Genomic DNA, 20,228 nt, shown 5'->3' on the forward strand with positions numbered 1-20,228 from the left:
TAATTTTTTTTTCTATATTTGCAATTGTAGCAGTGACAACAGTTCTTTCCTTTAGAGAAATCCTCTTTCATGTGCAGTCTTGTTTGTAGTGGAAGCTAAGGTCAGAGCAGGGAAAGGGCTAAGATCCCCTTTTTACTCAAAAGGGAGTAGAAGGTAAATAGTGAACAGTTAACAACAAATCAGTGAAGTGGTTCCAGATGTACCAAAAATAATGATGGTTACAAGTCACACACTGATGGCTATACTCAAGTTTAATTATCAGTACGATTCTGCATACTTTTAAGACTTCCCGTCCACTTATACATGTAACTCTCTTCTTCTTTCTTTAAAAGAAATAATCTACACCTTTAGAAATGACTTTCAAAGATGGTTTATAGTAACTTCCTTTTTTACTTTTCTTTTCTTTTTTAAACTGGAAGTGTGAACAGATCAATTTTGACAGAGACAAAGATGATTTCAGGAGAAGTAAAGATCCATGCAAAGCTAAAAAATAAGCAGTAATGCATTTATAGTCTCCAGGTTTCCTTTCATCATTTCATTCTTTCCTCCTAGTAATGCCACCTCTACCTACCTCAGACCCACATGCCTTCCTAGTTATTTCTCCTACTCTTTAAAACTTACTTTCAGATCCCACAATCACACACAACATCAAAACCTTGTAACAGAGGCCAAAGCTTTATGTTAAATTCTACTGGGCAGAATTTTGTGCTCCCAACTATCAAATGGAGCAGGACTTAAAATGAAATCACATGGGAGAGCTAAGGATATTGAACTGAGACTAAATCATGTAGTTGCTTCTTCCTCTGTTTCCATGTACAACTGGATGAATCCATTACAGCGATGCACAGCTACACTCATTTCAGACATCGCCATTGTATTTGCCTGCAAGATGCATGACCTCTATATCACAATAATACACACACACAGCCAATACAAGCTGAAGCTCTACAATTCATTTGAAATAATATGAAGAACACAAGTTTATAAATGGCAAAGTAGATCTTCTCTAATTTAGTAGTCTTAAGGAACAAAGTCAACAGCAACATTTATGCCTTTGGAGACTTCCTCTCTCAAGAAATAATGACCTAAGCTGTCTTTGGAGTGTTTGCTTCCATCACACAGCAATGGCTCTCTCTCAAATGGAGAAACCTCTGAAATCAAAACATGACTTAATGACAAGGGAAAGATAGTAAGACCAGTGAAAGTAGTGGAAAGGCAATCGACACAAGAAGAGAAAGAAAAGAGAGTCATAATAAAAGAATTTTGTTTTCAGAGCAGGAAGAATCACATGCATTAAGACTGCCAGGTTCAGTCAAAAACATGCGGAAAATATGTCCCCTAGTCAGGCCACTCTTGGCAATGAACCATAACTGTGGGTGTTAGGTCAATATCAAGTCCTCCTGAATACCAGGGCTTACAAACAGGAAAAAAAGGAAGCATCTGAGTCAGGTCCAAAAAAAGGACAACAATGTATATGTCCTCATTGTGTTTGGTTATCTCTATATGAAAATAAATGTGGTGCCACCTGGATCACCGCCAAAATGAGGAGATGATCTAGAGATGAATTCATTCCGCTTTCTGTTCTCTTGTAACTCTTGTGGGAAAGAAAAGTTCTTAGTGCATAATTATATCATTTAAAACAAGAGCTGTAAAGTCCTGATGACAATGACATGCCTGATTCCTCACAGATTGAGAAGTATGCTTTAAAGCACATTAAAATCTTAGAGAAAGCACAATTTGTGATACAGAAATTAAGTCACACAGAATAGCCAAAGCTATACTGAGGAAAAAAAAAAAAAACAAAATAGGAGGAACTAGATTACCTGACTTCAAATTATACTACAGAGATGCAGTAATCAATACAGCATGGTACTAGCATAAAAACAGACAAATAGACGAACGGAACAGAATAGAGAACCCAGAAGCAAGTCCATACATTTATAGTAAACTCGTCTTTGACAAAGGTGGCAAAAACATCCATTGCAGAAAGAACAGTCTTTCCAATAAATGGTCCTGGGAAGACTGGATATCCATATGCAGAAGAATGAAACTAGACCCTCATCTTTCACTATATATAAATTTCAAATGAAAATGGATTAAAGACTTAAATCTAAGATGTAAAAGTATAAAATGACTGTGAGAAAACTTGGGAGAAACTCTCCAGGACATTGAACTGAGCAAAGATTTCTTGAGTAATACCCCATAAGCACAGGCAATCCAAACAAAAATGGACAAATGGTATCACAACAAGTTAAAAAGCTTCTGCACAACGAAGAATACAATGAGCAAAGTGAAGAGACAACCCACAGAATGGCAGAAAATATTTGCAAACTATCCATCTGACCAGAGATTAGTAACCAGAACACATAAGGAGCTAAAGCAATTCTATAGGGAAAAAAATCTAATAAACCAATTTAAAAATTGGCGAAAAATCTTAATAGACATTTCTCCAAAGAAGACATAAAATGGCAAATGGCATATGTAAAGCTCCTCAACATTTCTTTTATGATTGATCATCAAATCAAAACTGCAATGAGATATCATCTCACCTCAGTTAAAATGGCTTTCATCCAAAAGACAGGCAATAGCAAATGCTGGTGAGGATGTGGAGAAAAGGGAATCCTCATATGCTGTTGGTGAGAATGTAAATTAGTACAACCACTATGGAGAACAGTTTAGTGGTTTCTCAAGAAAACTAAAAATAGAGCTACTATATAATCCAGTGATCCAACTGCTAGAGATATACTCAAAAGAAGGAAAATCAGTATATTTAAGAGATATCCGCACTCCCATTTTATTGCAGCATTATGTGCAATAGCCAACATTTGGAAGCAACATAAGTGTCTATCAACAGATGAATGGATAAAGACAGGGTGGTTTTCCATTCCTGAGTTTCCCACTGATATGCGGGAGCTGTGCTATGAGGATGCAAAGACTTAAGAATAATACAGTACTCGGGAGGCTGAGGCAGGAGAATTTCTTGAACCCAGGAGGTGGAGTTTGCAGTGAGCCGAGATCATGCCACTGCACGCTCCAGCCTGAACAAGACAGTAAGACTCCATCTCAAAGAAAAAAAAAAAAAAAAAAAAGAATGATACAGTAGACTTTGGAGACTTGCGGGGAACATGGGGATGGGGGAGAGGGATAAAAAACAACAAATACAGGGCAGCATATGCTGCTTGGGTGATGGGTGTACCAGGAGCTCACACATCTCCGCTAAAGAACTTATGGAACCAAATACCATATGTACCTCAGTGGAAAAGCAATTGTTTTTTAAGAGACAGTGTGGTACATATACACAATAGAGTACTACCATTCAGCCATCGAAAATAATGAGATTCTGTCATTTGCAACAACATGGATGGAACTGGAGGTCGTGATACAAAGTGAAAAAAGCCAGGCAAAGAAAGCCAAGCATCACATGTTCTCACTTATTCCTAGAAACTAAAAATTAAAACAATTGAACTCCGATAGATAGAGAGTAGAATGATAGTTATGAGAAGTTAGGAGGGATAGTTGGGGAAGGGTAGGAGTAAGGAGGTGGGAATGGTTGATGGGCACCAAAAATAGAATAAACAAGATCTAGTATTTGACAGCACAACAGGATGACTTTAGTTAATAACAATTTAATTGTACATTTAAAAATAACTAAAAGATGGTATGCCTGCATCAAAATATCCCATATACTCAATAAATATATATACCTACTATGTACCCAGAAAAAAATTTTTAAAATTATAAAATTTAAAAAATTTTAAAAATTAAGCCCCAGATTTGGGACGTCTTTCTGCTCAACACGATTCAACCATTCTTGCACAGATCCAATCAATAATATAAGATCTTAAATGCATGGATACAAGCCAGTTTCTCTCTAATGACCACATAATGAAAGTGTATGTAATTAGGGGCATGGCTCCTCACTAGAAAAGTATGTGTCTTGGTTTAGGGTACTAGAACTCTTCCAACTTCTCCAAATAGCTGAGACTTCCTAGTATTTCAGGATACAGGGAAGAAAATTTGTTTGATTCATGGAATGTTAGGAAATGTAACTGATAATAACAATTATAACATTACTGTTATAGACATATATTATGTGCCATGTAACGGGGCTTAAGTCTGTCATGTGAATTATCTCATGTAATTCTCACAAAACCCTATGGGATAGATTCCAAAATTCCACAATTACTAGATGAACACCCTTGGAAAAAAATGAGTTTTGGAGTTGCAATATTACACACACACACACACACACACACACACACACACACAAACACAAACACAGACAGCTGTGTGACCCGAGTGTAACTGGTCCAATGAACAAATATTGATATATCATTACTGACTAGAGTCCTTATTATTTTAATGGTTTTAATCTAACATCCTTTTCCAGGATATCACATTGCATTTATCTGCCATGTCTCCTTAAGCTACTCTTGGATGCAGCAATTCCTCATGCCTTCCTTGTCTTGATGACCTTAGGTTTAGGAGAATACTGATCAGGTAGCTTGTAGAATGTCCTTCAGTTGGAATTTATCTACTATATTTCTCATGATTAGACTGGAGTCACAGGTTTCTTGGAAGAATCCAGAAGTAAAGTGCTATTCACATCACATCATATATATTAGGTATATACTGTCAACATGATCTAACTGCTGATAGTTAGCTTTACTTACTTTATTGAAGTGATGTTTATTATGTTTCTATTTTGTATAGTTGTGCTGCCCATTCCCCCAGAGTATTCAAAAGCACACATTTTGGTCAAGGCCTATGTACAATGAAGGAACGGCTGAAAAGAATGTTTGGATGCTTTTCCCTTTCCAGCCCTTATCTGTCCCTAATTTTTCATGGACAAACTGCCCTTTAAAGATCACTCTACAGGTGAAGACTCTGACAGTCTGTATTCAGATGTAAAAACAGAACACTTAGCCAGCTCTGTGGATTTAAGTGATTTAATGTCCCTAAGCTTAGTTTTCCCAACTGTAAGATAAAGAAAATAATAGCATGAAATTCGTAGTTTTCTGAGAAAAATACATGAAATTATTTCAGTATAGGTCTTAGCACAGTGTTGACATAAAGTAAGTGCTCAATAAATAGTAAATAGCTTCACTTGCAGACTCATAAACGGCATCTTAAAGAGGACTGCGTGTGATAAATAAGGGAGAAATAAATGTTTCTCCAAAGGAGTATTAGGGAATCTGTGAGAAAATATTTTTATCATCCTAATAGCTAGGGTTTTATTTTGGTTTTTAGCATTCTGGGGTCAGAAATTCAGTATAACCTGCCACCTACGGTCCTGTGCAGTGAAGAATTGTCTGAGTCAAAATGTTAATAGTGCACATGGAGAAACACTTACAAAAAAACAGATCAAAAGGAACAACAGCAAGTAGGTAGTGAAATAATCAATGCTATCCTGCTTTGAGGCACATTTCAAATCTGTGAATTGTAACACAAAAAGGAAGCAGTAGGACAAATTTAAATGTTATTTTCCATTCACGTTGGTTACCTGGCACAGTGTACCAGGGTACATGCCATTTTAGTACCAAACTATTTATTCTGTTCCCAACTTCCACCTCCAAAATTCTCTTTTGTGACATGTTTGCTATTTCGTTGGGTTGTTGATTCTCTAAAATTGCTATGTTTTTCCACGTTTACAGACTTAGTTCTCAATATATCTGCTTTTCTATAAAATGTTTCTATTATTCTGGATTTACTATTTTTTTTAACTTAACAACAGAATGGGAGGAAGAGGACAATCATATAACTTTGAAACGGCAGGTTTTCCAGAACACCAAAGCTATTTCAAACATATGAATTAAAAGCAATATAATGTTTTATGTCCTGACTATAAGAAGGCACATAGCTCAGATTACAGGTAGTGTATACAGACTGCTCTTATGTTTAGATTTAAAATGGATGAAGATGATAACTTTAAGATATAAGAAATCAGAAACAGTACAGACCAGTAGTATCATTTTCACTTTAATGTCATAAACAAGTATGGGCATGATCTCTTGAGCACACACCAAGTTTTCCCAGCACATCCCAAAGTCAGCTCTACACTCTGGCCTTACTGGGAGTTAATTGTTTCTTCTTGTCTCTGGTTCACAATTATCACTGTGCAAGGAGATATGATCCTATCACTGCCTATCTTCACAGAATCCCTAAAAAATAATAGCATCCTTTTAATTTTGCTTCTCTCAACATTTAGCTCAAGCAATAATAAAATGAATCAGTATCTTAAAAGGTAACATGACCCTCTCCACTTTCTTTCCTCCTATCTCTTTTTCAAGACAACAGCAACAACAAAACATGTCATGAAAATTGCCTCCTGCAAACCATCACACTAGCTCACCAGGCATACCCCAAACTGTCTCACTCCTAGTATAGATATGAAATGGTCCCATGGTATTGCTTCCCTAGTATTTCTGCCCTGTACATGCGATGTTGACTATGTATATCAGTGGGTTCCATGAAATCCAAAGGCTTCTTTTAAATAATATCAAGTATTCCAATACAAGACTTTAAAAAGGAAACACAGGATGTGTTTTGAAAGCACTGAAACCAAAAACCATGACTTCTCCTCACTATACTTATTTATTTTTGAAATCCTGATGGGTTGCTAAAATGGGTTTACAAACAAGTCTTGTCAGCCCCCAAAGGTCTCAATTATCTTTTTCTTTTTTTCTCTTCTACCTCTCAAATTCATTTCCCTGGCTATTGTTCCATCCACTAAGGCACTATCTCAACAGGCATTCCCCATCTTGGGCAGGTGTGCCATTAATCTAAGCACTTTTCTCTCCTCTCTTGGACATTGCTGGACCCACAGTGTAGGGTACTCTGTATTTAGCAGACATCTCTTGTGTGGCCAAAATTGTGTAGCATTCTGTTGGGCAAAGTGGGGCAGAATACATTCTTTCTCTTCTCTTAGAAAGGGAACAAAACTCTGTAGTTTATTTCCCAGTAACTTGTGTTTTCTAGTAAAATAGATCTTTTTCAACTTTTATATACAGTTTTTTTTTTTTTTTTTGTAGGACCCAGACAATCATCTTGGCCTAAGCAAGTGACAGTCACAACTGTTCTCAGCTTCATTAGTTCTGCCCATCCGAGATTTGGTTGCCTGCTCAGGTTTGTGTTGGGATAGCTTCTCTCCCAAGGATCTTTTTCTCCTCATGCAAATATACTTCTGATGGAAATATTGCATCATTTCTGATTTTGACCATGAGTTCAAGGGAGGTACAAGTTTGGGACTCCCAGAAATACTTGGGAGGAAATTTGAGGAGGCTAGAGTAGTTGTCTGAAATAAAGTCATATGCCAATTGTCAATGAAACACAAGATACATTTTGGAACATCCAGCTAGCATTGCAATGGGAAGATGTAGATACAACTTTCTAAATGCAACTGCACAATACAGGCTCAAATTCTCTTTAGGGTACCGATATACTCTTTTGTCTAAGGTGCCTATGGCAATGTCTATTCTAGTTTTGGTTCAAGTCTTTATCTTCCTTAATCTTTATGATTCTTCAGCTTTCTCTCCTCCTGTTTTTACCTTTTATCCTCCTCCACTCTCCCTATTCCTCTGTTTCTTAAAATATCTTTCAGGCAGAGTTAAATTTTGATTTCTTACCACAGTACTAATCAAATTGTGGTCTGCCAGTGTACGAAATGCTTATTTCTGGTCAACGATAAGAAAAGCACAGAAATTGAGATTAACCATTTAGAAACTTGTATTGCCATTGAAGATTACCATAACATTTAATTTTAAGCTTAATGAATCTAGTGTTAAAAACTAGAGCTTATTTTTTTCTTAACTCTATTTCTCTAATTTTTTTTCTTAATGTAATAAAGAGATCCATCTGTGACAGATCAGAAATTAAAAAAAAAAAATAGAGAACCAGCACAGGTGATTAGACCTACATGAACCTTTTGTAATATTCTTTTAGCAGAAAATGAATGTGTGATATCCATATTGACTTTTCCAGAATTCATGAGGTAAATGAATTTTCAGGCTTGGATGAATGTTAGAAACTAAAATACACTAAATGACCAGAATCACCACCAAAATCAGGTCTCATATTAGTCTGGCACGAATGTTGTTGCTGCCACCACTGTCACAATGTAATCAGACCTTGGACCTCAGAGGGTCTGATGCTGTCACGCACTCTCCCTGAAATAGCGTCTTCCCTGTCCCCAGTCCTTTGCATCACTCACTGTACATTTCAACTACCAGGTTAGAATATCTCATTGGCCACAGCAACATCCTTCCAAGTGCCTTTTGAAAATGCCTGTTGGGTCTATGAATACTGTCTGCCACCAATGTCTATCCTGTCTGTGGTAGTTCACCTTTTTCCAAGAGCCAGGCTCTGCTTATAGGTAATGGGGTAGAAGAAGCTGCCCAGGTAGTCACTGAAGATACTGAAGGAATTTAAATGAAGACTTGGCACCCAATATCAAGGAAACTTTCCTAAACTATCAGGCACCTACTGTTTAGTGGTAAATGAAACCACTCATATATACTCATATATAACTGCCTGTAACTCAGGAGAATCTAGACCCCCACTGACCATGTTTAATGAAGGGCATAAAGCCTTACAATTCCCAGAAGCATGACTCGGATCAATATTGTTCCTTATTGAGTTCTCATTTCCTGAAAGAAAGAGAGGTCATCTTATCTTCAAGACTGTTTCCCAGAATTCATAATAAGGAAAATATCAAACCTTCATGGCAATTGATGAAACACACATAAGATTCTTCACATTATCCACATGAAATGCTAACATAGTCTCTCCTTGATATCTTGTTTTCCTTTATAAAATAAATATTAATACAGTAATTTCATGCTTTCTGCAAAGAGAGACACAAAATTATGCATCCAATAAGAAGCTGCTATTAAGGAATAAGACAGAAGAAGCCTATAATAACTGGAATAAAACAACACACAATAATGTATCATAGGAGACTTGAAATACTCATAACTTTTTGTGTGATAGAAAAATAGAATGTTTTGTTGGTGGGAGGTGGGGAGGAAAATAGAAGAAGCTTGGGAAGAGCTTGTTGTTTTCTTTACTGCAGAACTGAGTAGCAAATAGTTCCAGTGGCTTAGCATGTGACAGGCTGTTAGTTATTATTCAAATTAAAGAGAGTTTCTGGAGCATGTCATGTCTGTAAGCTTGACATTTTTAGAAATGACAGTGTGTCTGAGAAAAAGCTTTTAACATATTCTCAGCGGTAGCTAAATATGAAATGCCAGACTTCTCCCTGCTCTGCTGAATGAATTTTTATGGAGAACTAATGGGTGATTATATTATTTTTGAGGGTGAAAGAGAATTTAGGATGTCCTTAGTGTATTTTGTTATAGTGTCCTCTTTGTCCCCATTCTGCAAAGACAAGTTTAAAATTCACAGAAATACACAATTATGGTACTATGTAAAATTACAATGTCACACAGTGCTAGAACAATAATAGTTCCACTGATGTAGAGAGGGGGAAATAACATCTAGGCAAAAGCAGGTTAATATATAATATCTTAAGTATAACATTAAAACATAGTTGGCATGATCTGTAAAAATTATGTTACTTACTGATATTACAGTTCCACGTTTCTCATTCATGCTCAAATGAAAACTTCTTAAGTGCTGGCCCATTATAGAGGAACACACAGTGTCATTAAACCCTATGCCTTGGGGCTGGGCACAGTGGCTCATGCCTGTAATCTTAGCACTTTGGGAGGCCAAGGTGTTAGGATTGCTTGAAGCCAGGAGTTGGAGGCCAGCCTGACCAACTTAGCATGACTTTGTTTCTAAAAAATAAAAATAAAAAAATAATTTTTTAAAACCCTGTTACTAGGACTCAAGGCACCAAATTCTACCTCTGTGCTGTCAAGTAAGAGAAAGTCACTCCTTTGACAGACTCCAACAGCCCTTACCAAAAAGCCTAATCTGACTCAGCACTATTGAGATAAACATAGTGGTGTTTTCACCAGGTTGGGCTAGTCTTGCAAGCGTAAAGAAGTAAATTATAGCATTCCAAAACGGGAAGGCACAGCACACATCAATCTTTCCAAGTTTAAATGGGCAGATTGATGGCACTGGGTAGAAGAGATTATCTGCTTACCAACCTGCTTTGCTGGAAGTTTGCAGAAACAACTACCTTTTGCGCTGAATTAATGGAAGTTTTTATTTTATTTAAGGACTATTTCGTAAGTATTTTCAGAATCTGTATTCAGAGATCTAAGTGTCCCCTCTTTCTACAGATGTTAAATAAGGAAAAATGATGAAAGGAGGGATAAATTCATGTTCTCTTTGTTGCAGTGGTTGCTATGAAGTGAGGAGGAAAGAGATGTGAATTCTCTCGAATTAATGGAAGGCTATTTTCATGTCAGCTGATAGAATTTCATGGGGGCTTTTATAAACAATTTAAAATGCATCCACTTTGGTGTGCATGTTATTACAGGTTGTTGAGTCAGTATGGCTTGTCATTTGAGGACAAAGCCCATTATTCATTCTTACATGCCCTGCCTTCCACAGTACTCAGCTAATAGGCTCATACTTCACTTACTAACACTTAATCAAATCCAATGGGTAAATGAAGACATTGAGATCTAGATTGTCATAAGAACTACATTTTTGTGACTCAATTCCTCTTCTCTACAAATAATAACAATTAATAATAATTAGCTGGTTTCACATGACAGGCAATATTCTAAGTGTTTTGGATTCTAACTTATTGAATCCTTATAATGCCATTAGGAGGTTCTACTGTTACCGCTACACATATGTGTAAACTGAGGCACAAAGAGATTAAGTAACTTGCCGAAGATACTGTAGTTATTATCTGTATGGCCCATAACATGAACTAAGGCAGCCTGGGGCTGGAGCTGGATTCTTAAACATTCTTCTATGCCATTGAAGGCACAAGTGAGTTAAAAGGAGAATGACAAAATTGGTGCCTCTCAAAAATTTTTAAATCTTCAGTATCTAAGCAGTTTATTATCTCTTGTTACTTTAGATTTTCACTGAGAGAGCTTTACTGATAATTAACTAGACTTTTTATCTTTTAATAAATTTAAAACAAATCTCTTTCCCATAGCACACAGCTTTGCAAACTTTACCTCTAATAGTGAGAGATGGGCTCTCACATTTTTAAGAAAATATTTTAAGGCAGTATTTCTACTAGTTCTTTTGGAAATCCTAGTATGTGAGGGATATAATAGAGTGAAATATTTGAAGAAATAGTTAAATGTCTTTTTGTTTATTTTTTCTATGTGTCTAGAATAGAAGTCAATATTTTTCATTGCAATAGAAAGAAAAACAACTGCTTCCAATGATAAAGCCCAGCCTTTAATTGGCAACAGATGCTGGTCAGCAGGCTCTGAGCATTAAAGCACCGTCCCTTGGGGTGTGTGTGGATTGAAGTGGGGTGGGGGTTCTGAAATCCTACTTACTCTTCTAATTTTTAATTTCTACTGGTAATAATTAAATTCACTTAAAAATTCTTGCAGTATTTAAATCTCATTTCAGATTAAAATGGTGGTGGTGGTGGTGGTGGTGGTGGTGGTGGTGGTGGTGGTGGTGTCTTTTGTTGCTTGCTTTTTGTTTGGCTCTGTGTAGGGACTAATTTCTGCACTGCCACCTTTCCAAAGTTCACTTCTAACATAACTGCCATTTCCCAGTCCAGCTGGATAAAACTGTCGTATTAATGTTTTAAAAGCATTGACTATGGTGTTAACACCTATGCTTTCAACTATCACATACTTTAGGAGTAACTATCAAATCCCTTGACTTCATTTGCTTCGTGCTCCATATTTGTGCTATGGAAATCATGATAGTCCATTTCTTACAGAGTTATTTCTTCATTCATTAATTTATTTTGCAGGTCAACAAAGAGTTCTTGAGCATCTGTAGGGCCAAGCACAGCTCTAGACATCAAAGAATCTAGAATGAGTAAAGCAAGTCTCTTCTGGAAAATTACAATGTAATGTTGCAATTAAGTTTTTTTACTGCATGTAAAACCCTCATGCATACATTTGTCTGATACTGAAAATACATTACTACCCATTTTAGTAATTAACATTTGTCATTTGCTTTGTCTATGAGAATTTAAAAGTATGAAAAAAATATTTTCAGCTCTTAGACCCTGATTATCTCTAGGAGATCACAAGGACTACTAACTTTTAAAAAATGAGGAGTGGGAGTGTAGAGGGAAGCACAATGCAGGTGATTAATAATAATTTTGTTTAGAGCTCTGTGAAAAGCTGCATAGACTGGGTATTTGATATTTGATGTTTGAACAGAATGTGAGGAACAAGAATTGACAACTAGATAAGAAAGGAAGGAGTAATCTGGGCAGAAGGAGCTGTATGAGCAGAACTGAGAGGTATGAAGCTTCATGACATGCGTGGAAAACAGGAGCAAAACAGTCTGACCAAAGTAGAGAGCAGCAGAGGTGGCACAGGAAAGGCAAATTGCAGCATATTATAAACAGCCGCAAGGGCTATGCAAAGTCAGAACCTGGAAATTGTCCTAAATATAACATGTAAAAATATGAAGCCTTTAAATCAGGAAATGAGAGAATCAGGTGTTCACTCTAGAAAGTTAACAGCAGTACAGATCGGAGCATGCAAGCCTGGAGATGAGTGTGTACATTATGACTTTGCGTAATAATTTAGGTAAAATATAAAAGGTAGCACAGTGAGTCAAGAGGGTAGACAGATTACAAAATCATTTTGAAGGAGGAGAAAAAGGAAAATTTGGTGAAAAGAAGTAGGTAAATAAGAGACCGAGGAAAGCAGATATTTCCAAATCACCTTTTGAAAGTGATATTAAATATTGAAGGGCTCAAGAGTTAGGAAGGACAGAGAGAGAGAGAGAGAGAGAGATGGGAATAAAGACAGGGAAAAAGCAGAGGTTGGGGAGAGGGAAGAGGTGGCTGGGGATAGATGGATATAACGCCAGTAGTTTAGACATTAATAAAATTATATATATTCACACATATATTACTATGTATACACACACCATTTGTCATCATTTTGAGAATGTCTTGTTAAATGGCTAAGTCGTTATAGTTTTTAAAAGTCAGGAACTCAAAGAAATAAAAAATGGCACATGAAGAAAGAGGGTACAATGAAGAAATATGGTCCAATTTCACTAAACACAAATAAAATAGATTCACAGATAAAGAGGGCACATAGAGATACTACAAGTGAAATTAATGAATAAGACCAGAGAACTGAAGACACACAATCGAAAATGGCATCAGAGAGAAATACATGTTTTTTCTCACACATTTCGGTACATTAAATAGAAAACATAATCTAAAAACTAGGAATTAAAGAGGCTAGGTGTAATAGGCAATTGTGATTTCACTTTGCATATGAGAAAATTAAGGCTTAGAGAGGCATCATGACCAATAAAGAGATCTGATACTCAAACTCCAATCTCCATCTCTTTTTCTTTTAAATAATCTGAAAGACCTTTCCATTGTATTACTCACTATCTTTCAGACATCAGTAAGATAAGGTACCTAGTGAGATCATAGAATACTGACCTATTGTCTTTTGAAATAAAATGGACTTGGTAGGATACTAACAGAAAGCAATTGTGTTTTCACTTACCATTCCTGTTAACACTAGCTACTGCATAATAAATAATTATTAATATGACCAGGAAAGTCCAACATTAAAACTCAACTTTCTGCCAATTAAAAATATCTGAACTCCCCAGCTTGGGCCTGTCTTAGGTGGGAGGTACTGGCTTGTTGTTTCTTCCATACTTGCTCTAGCTTCTGGCCCCTGCAGAATGAGCAAATTGGGGTGACAGGGAGAGGATAGAAGACAGCAAAGATACTAAGAGACTGGCAGGATTTTAATTTGGTCTTCTGGCTCTTTCTCTCCCAAGGTGCTTTTGTGGATTTCTCAGAATTGTCTGTCATCAGTGGGACCTCCAATTACAGTTTCCTGGAGGTGAAAATGCCTCCTTCAGGCTGGCTAGCAGCTTACAACAGCCCACCTTTCATTTCTGCATCTGGAAATCTGTTCCCAGGCTCGTTTTGAAGGATTCCCCTCACTCTGAGTGAGTTCATCTCAAGACATCTCCCTCCATCATCCATCATTGGTGTGGTTGAGATTGACTCCCAGTGTGGCCTCCTTACTTAGTTACCAAAAAACCAACCTGTCTAGAAGTTAGTATCCATCATGTGTCCCCCAAATCACAGGGACACACACCCCAAATTCTGTGATAACTTCTCACCAAGCATGGGTGCACCCTGAAACACCATCTTACATCTTACCAGCTTATAAGATGACCTCCATCAAACAACAGGTCGGTTTCCCTTCCCCTCCATATTTTTCAGGAAATCTTCCCATTTCTCAGCCACACACATCCATACACATTTTCCACCAGAAACTAAAAAGTATGTATTAATTCTGGGGTTTTTTTGGTGCTGATTGTCTTACAGCAAATGATGAGTAGCTTTGTTTTCTTTCTTGATCGGGCAAGGGGCATCACAGGAAAATGAAACAATGATATTTGGTGTCTCAAGTTTTAATCTACACCAAATTAACACTTTCTATACCATCTGCCATAATAGGAAAACCAGAAACAACATAGGCAGTCTGTGTTTACTCAAACAGGCAGTCCTGAAAAGTTGTAACAGAAGTTCTCATTCTGCAGCTCCTCTTACCAGTATGTTCTGTTCATCTCTTCTCCCTCCATCTCCTTGCCTAGCCTTTTCCTGACTCCCATTCATTTCACTTTTTCTTATGACATTTAAAAAAATCTTTCCAACTTTCCTCCCTGAAAACCTATGGTTATGAAGGGTTCATAGATCTCTTTTTATTGGAGTTTGGTCTGTTTCTCTATTGCATGACAGTAAATTTGTTTTAGAAGTAATTATATCACCTGAGCTGAGCCAAGATCCAAAAAGAAATCTTCTATTCCTTGAATCATCTCTATCAACAGTATTGCAGGGGAAACTATATTCGGTCAATACCATCTGCATGCATGATGGACAGCTATTATCAATGACAACAAGAATAAAAAATAAAAAATATTAAGATATTAGCTTGAGAAAAAGAAAATTTGCTAATAAAATAATTTCTGTATGGGATATGCATTCTACATTCATCAATATGATGATTAGGCATTTTTTCAAAGAGAGAAACAGAATACGATATTGGTATTGCTAGCTCTTATTTTTTACTTTTTAATGTAAATATACAGTTTTTAAATTTTAAGAAATAAAATCTAATACAAAACTACATCTTTATCCTCAGCTCTTGATTTTGGCTTTCATGTCTTCTGTCAATAATGGCAATGTTACCTATCAACCCCCAAATACTCTAAGCCCATTGTATTTTACACAGTTTAATGAGCAGGATTGCCCAGCTCTCCCTGGCTTTATGATGCTGATCAGCATGCCCAGCAAGCTTTCAGGTCAGCTGTCTCTCCTACCACCTTTTTCCTCCTCCATTCTCCTGAACACATGCCAACACTTGTACATGCATGCAGTCTGCATGAATAGTGCTTTCCAAATGCTTAATGTTTATTGAACAAATAAATGAATGAGTGAATGAATAAGGTATATTATGGATGCATTTGTGAATTGTTGTATAATGAAGCTGAAGTAAAAGTTATAAGCACTGTGATTGACCACCTTTTATATGTGGGCTGACTTATTCCTTTAGCTGCTTTCTAAGAATGGTATTTGCAAATGATCTCTCTGTTTCCTTCCTCCTCCACACTATTTCCAAATTCTGTTTGATAATCTGGCATTAACAGACTGTAACTTCCTTTGTTCCGGAAACTGCCTTCTTCAAACAAAAAGTATAAATCCCTCTGCATGACCTTTTATTCTCAGCCTCTTAAATGTGGCTACCTTCACTATCAAACAACAAAAATGATTCTCATTAAAACCAATAATAACCTTTCAACTGCCAAATTCAACCATCAATATTCAGTCCTACATAACTTTACTGTAGCACTTGGCACTGTTCATTGTATCATCCTCTTTCAAGAAATGCTATTCTGATATCTGTATATTCTGCTCTCCACATAGTCTAGCAACCTTCTGACTATTCCAGCTCCTTCATGTTATTCATATATCCCTTATGTGTGGGATCCCAGAGCTATGACCTTCTAATTGCGGGAAAAAAAAATACTCTCCCTTGTATATATACTCCCATTGCAGATGTCAACTATGCCTTTAGCTTTCATCTATTTTCCAGCCTCTAAGCCAACATTTCTAATTGTCTGCTGGAACAATAAACTTTGATATTGTACAGCTCCAACTTAATATTGACAACAAAGTTCATAACACACACACACACACACACACACACACACACACACACTATTCTACACATAATTCTATCACAGAGGAATTCAGTTTTGTGTTCACTGGCATGGACTCTGGAGTCACACTGCTTGGGCTTCAATATTGGCTCTTGCATTGCTAATTGTATGACTTTGGGCAAATTACGTAACCTCTTTGTGCTTCGGTTTCTCACAAGTATAGTGGGAATCATAACAGCTTCTTTTTAAGAGTGTTTTCAAGATTAAAAGGAGTAGTTCATGTAAAATATCTAGAATAGTGTCAAAAACATAATAATCACTATAAAGGCTGGCCATATTTAGCTATCATTGTAGTTACCACAACATAATTAACTTTTAAATCTATATAGCCCCACTAAACAATGTGCTCTATGATGGTACGAAATATTCCTCCTTCATAATGTTTCAAAGTAGGTCCTAATACATCGAGGATATTTAATGAAAGGTGTGTTGAATAAGTGAAAACCTTATCTGTATCCTAGGTTCTCAGGTTAATTTATTGACTTCCTGCTATCAGAACCTCAGTTCTACTGCAGCTTCTTCCCTTCTGTTTCCCCAAACTTTCACTGCTGAACATTCAACTCCCCTCTCACTCAGTAACTGGAATCTGCTGAGTCTGTGTTAGGGATCTCTACTTCCTATCTCCCCTGCCACTGAAAATCTTCATTTTACCTGCAATGAGTTCAGTGTTTGTATGCTCCCAGATTCATACTTAAGCCCCTAATCCCACCGTGATAGTATTTGGAGGTGGTGCATTTAGGAGGTAATTAGGTCACCAGGGTGGATCCCTCACAAATGAGATTATCGGTGCCCTTAAAGGAAGAGGCCAGAGAGCTCTCTTGTCCTCTTTCTGCCATGTGAGGACACAGCAAAAGTCAGCAGTCTGTAACCTGGATGACAGCCCTCAGCAGAATATGTCCATGCTAATGCTTGATTACACACTTCCAGCCTCAAGAACTATGATAAATAAATATCTGTTATTTATAAATGACCCAGTTTATGGTACATTGTGAGAACAGCTTAAACTGAATAAGGCATCTCACTTGAACTATTAAAATTACTCCCTAACTGGTTTCTGTGACAAGACTCTTATAGATATCATTTCCAGGTTTCTTTCTTAAAAAGATAAAAGTCAAGTATGTAACTTCCCAGGTTTAAAGCCTCTCTTGGTTGCCTGCTGCCCAGAAAATAAAATTCAACCTCCCTGCATTGACATTCAAGATGTTTCAGACCCTGGTTCCAGTATAAAACATCTCCTGCCACTTCTTCCCTCAAGGCTCCTGACACACTGAATTTCTAAATGTTCATCAAACATGCCAAGTTTCTGTAGCCTCCAAGCCTGCACAAGCTTGAAAGCTTTTTTTCCCACTTTTGTCCATTTTAATAACCCAAGAACAGTCAGTCAGTTTTTGAGATCCAACTCAAATGCTGATATTGCTACAAGTCTCTCCTGGTGCCCCAGGAAAATTTGTCATTCTCTTCTCAAAGATTCCACAGTGCTTTGTTCCTGTCTCTTAAAAACATTTGTCCTGTTGCACTATTTGATTGTTTACCTGTATGTCTCTTCCATTAAACTACAGCAAACTCTTTTCACAGCAACTCTCTTCCCCTCCCAAAAAGGCTGACCAGTGTAGGTACTGAAAAAATGATTACTAAACTCATGATCCAATCAATCCACTCACTAATCAGATACTTTTAGTACCTACTCTCTATTATATATTGTATTATAGTTTTGGCTTAAAAAATAAAATATTCCTTTATATAAACTAAATTATAATCTAGCCAAATAAAAAGACTTCCTTCATTTTTTTTTTCAATTACAAGAAGTAGATTGATAAAAGAGAACAAGATTCCTGGGAGGTGGGTTAGGAGTGTGGAGAGGAGGTGATAATGAGAAATTTTTTCTTTCCATGAAAAAAGTGAGATTACCAAAATTGGGGACATTTTTTATTCCACTGGGAAGAATGACTTCCAGAAAATCAAAGGCAAGTGCTGTGAACTCAAGACAATGAATTTATTTCTAGCCTGAGATGCCAACTGTTTCCAGGCATGCTTAAAAATCATTTGCTGGAGTCTATCTTGCCTTTCTCCTAACCACTTCCTATATTTTCCCCAACTCTTATTGTTGAACATTTTCTATAGCAAAGCAAGATTAGACAAGGAAAAGAGGAGATGTGGAGGTTGGTGGTAGGGAAACGCTTTATGGATTACAATGAAGGAATAATTTGTGCTTGTGTATTTCGTATCAGTCAATGAGGTTTTTATCTCCAGTGTGCCTCGATGCAAGGCATAGGCTTGGTTTTGTTATCACACAGTGGTGTCACAGAGAAGGACACAGAGAAGAGCTGCAAAGGCAACTAGTTGCTTTCTAACTTCCCTAAACTTAGCAATAGATAGCAAAGGGATCCTTATCTTCATTCTGCATTGCCCTTTTAGGAAAAATAGTAGGCAAATTTAAGGTAAAGTAAATGAACAGAAAGACTTGTCTACACAAATTCATGATAAATCAATGGACAAACATAGTAGTGGAAGGGGGACTTACATTAAATTTCAAGCACTGCTAACCAACTGTAAGATCTCACCTGAGGCACTTGTTTTCTCTAGGTCTCAGTTTTCTTGGCTGAAAACAAGGAAAGTGGATCATATGGACATTCCTTTCTGCTTTCATCAGAGATCAGGCCTGAATAAAGTGCAGAATTCTACATTTCTCCAAATGCAGCACATGTCAGAAAAAAATGTGAAAACAATAAAGTCCAAGCTTAGACAAATGATAATGAAACACATAATTGCCACATAAAATGCAGGTAGACTTCTTTCTTTCATTCTTAAATTACAATTAGAGCTGGGATTATTTAACCAAAAATGCAGCTTTTAGAAGGAAATTTAATTATTTCCCACTATAAAGACTTTATAAAATGGCAAAAACTAAAATTAATCATGCCCAGTTTCCTGTTTGTGTTTTAATATATGCATGACTTCATGTCATTTTGCAGTATCTTCCTGTTCTTGACATAATTTTGTCTTATATAATTAACACAATAAACTCTTTCATAGAAAGGGGAAAATGTCTGCCCTTCTGGAGAAGCAAATTATCTAAACTGAATCCACTGTTATTTCCACAAACCAGCAAAGGAATTATTGCTACATTCCTTCTTTAACAGTTATAGACAGAGAATACAATGTTTCAGGCCTTTCACCTTTAATCCACCCCTTTCTCACCCCTAGGGAAAGCCAAGCATTAGAAAGAGCACCTACTGGTCATACTTTTCACTTTTGCCCCCAAGACCATCTTGTCGGCTTGTTGAGTTAGTCCTCAAGGTCTCCACCTGCAAAGTAGCACTTGATAACCAGCTGAATCTAAAGCCCACTAAAATTGCTTGTTCTTATTTTTAGACTTTAGTTCCCTAAATGAAATAAATGAGTGTAATATTAGTTACATCAATGACACCACTAAAGCATTCACTGAGCTTCAATAATAAGTGTAACAATAACAATAAAATTTTATGGCTCCTTTTCTCAAAGGAAATTAGAACACTTTACCAACATTATTGTCTCATTAAACCTCATGTCTTTGAAAAATGGTGCAGCATTGTGTGGAATGGAAGGGTATAAGCCAGGGAGTCAGACAGAACTGTTTTCCATTTACCTACCTGGAAATCATTTAGGTAATGAGTAAATGAGATAATGTACATAAAGTACATGCCTGCTGGGTAAGCACTCAACACATAATTCTCTTTCCTTTTCTCTCTCTCTGCCCACCAGCCATTCTCTCCCTCCCACTGCTCCTGCAGCCATTCTCCATTTCTTTGTTATAGAGTAATGCAAGTTGAGACAAGTTTGTCAGGTTTTGTGGGGGGTTTAATCCCCTCAGAGAAAAAAATGCATAAAAGCTTACTATACTT

General features: G+C 36.8%; 1 long non-coding RNA gene across 3 annotated transcripts in view; it reads right to left on the reverse strand.

The window, feature by feature from the left end:
• Window positions 1-3,054: 3,054 nt before the first annotated feature.
• LOC120362322 (uncharacterized) overlaps window positions 3,055-20,228 on the reverse strand; it is an 87,878-nt gene continuing 70,704 nt past the window's right edge. Inside the window, exons 3-5 of one of the 3 annotated variants that reach the window (XR_012514116.1) lie at window positions 19,582-19,652; window positions 18,909-19,033; window positions 3,056-9,797 (exon numbers count right to left, since the gene is read on the reverse strand). This is a non-coding gene — a long non-coding RNA (uncharacterized LOC120362322). Of the gene's footprint in view, window positions 9,798-18,908; window positions 19,653-20,228 lie in introns of all 3 variants that reach the window. The other 2 variants (XR_012514115.1, XR_012514114.1) reach the window with 2 other exon arrangements.

Source organism: Saimiri boliviensis, chromosome 15 (genome assembly GCF_048565385.1).
Source record: "Saimiri boliviensis isolate mSaiBol1 chromosome 15, mSaiBol1.pri, whole genome shotgun sequence".
Lineage (NCBI taxonomy): Eukaryota > Metazoa > Chordata > Mammalia > Primates > Cebidae > Saimiri > Saimiri boliviensis.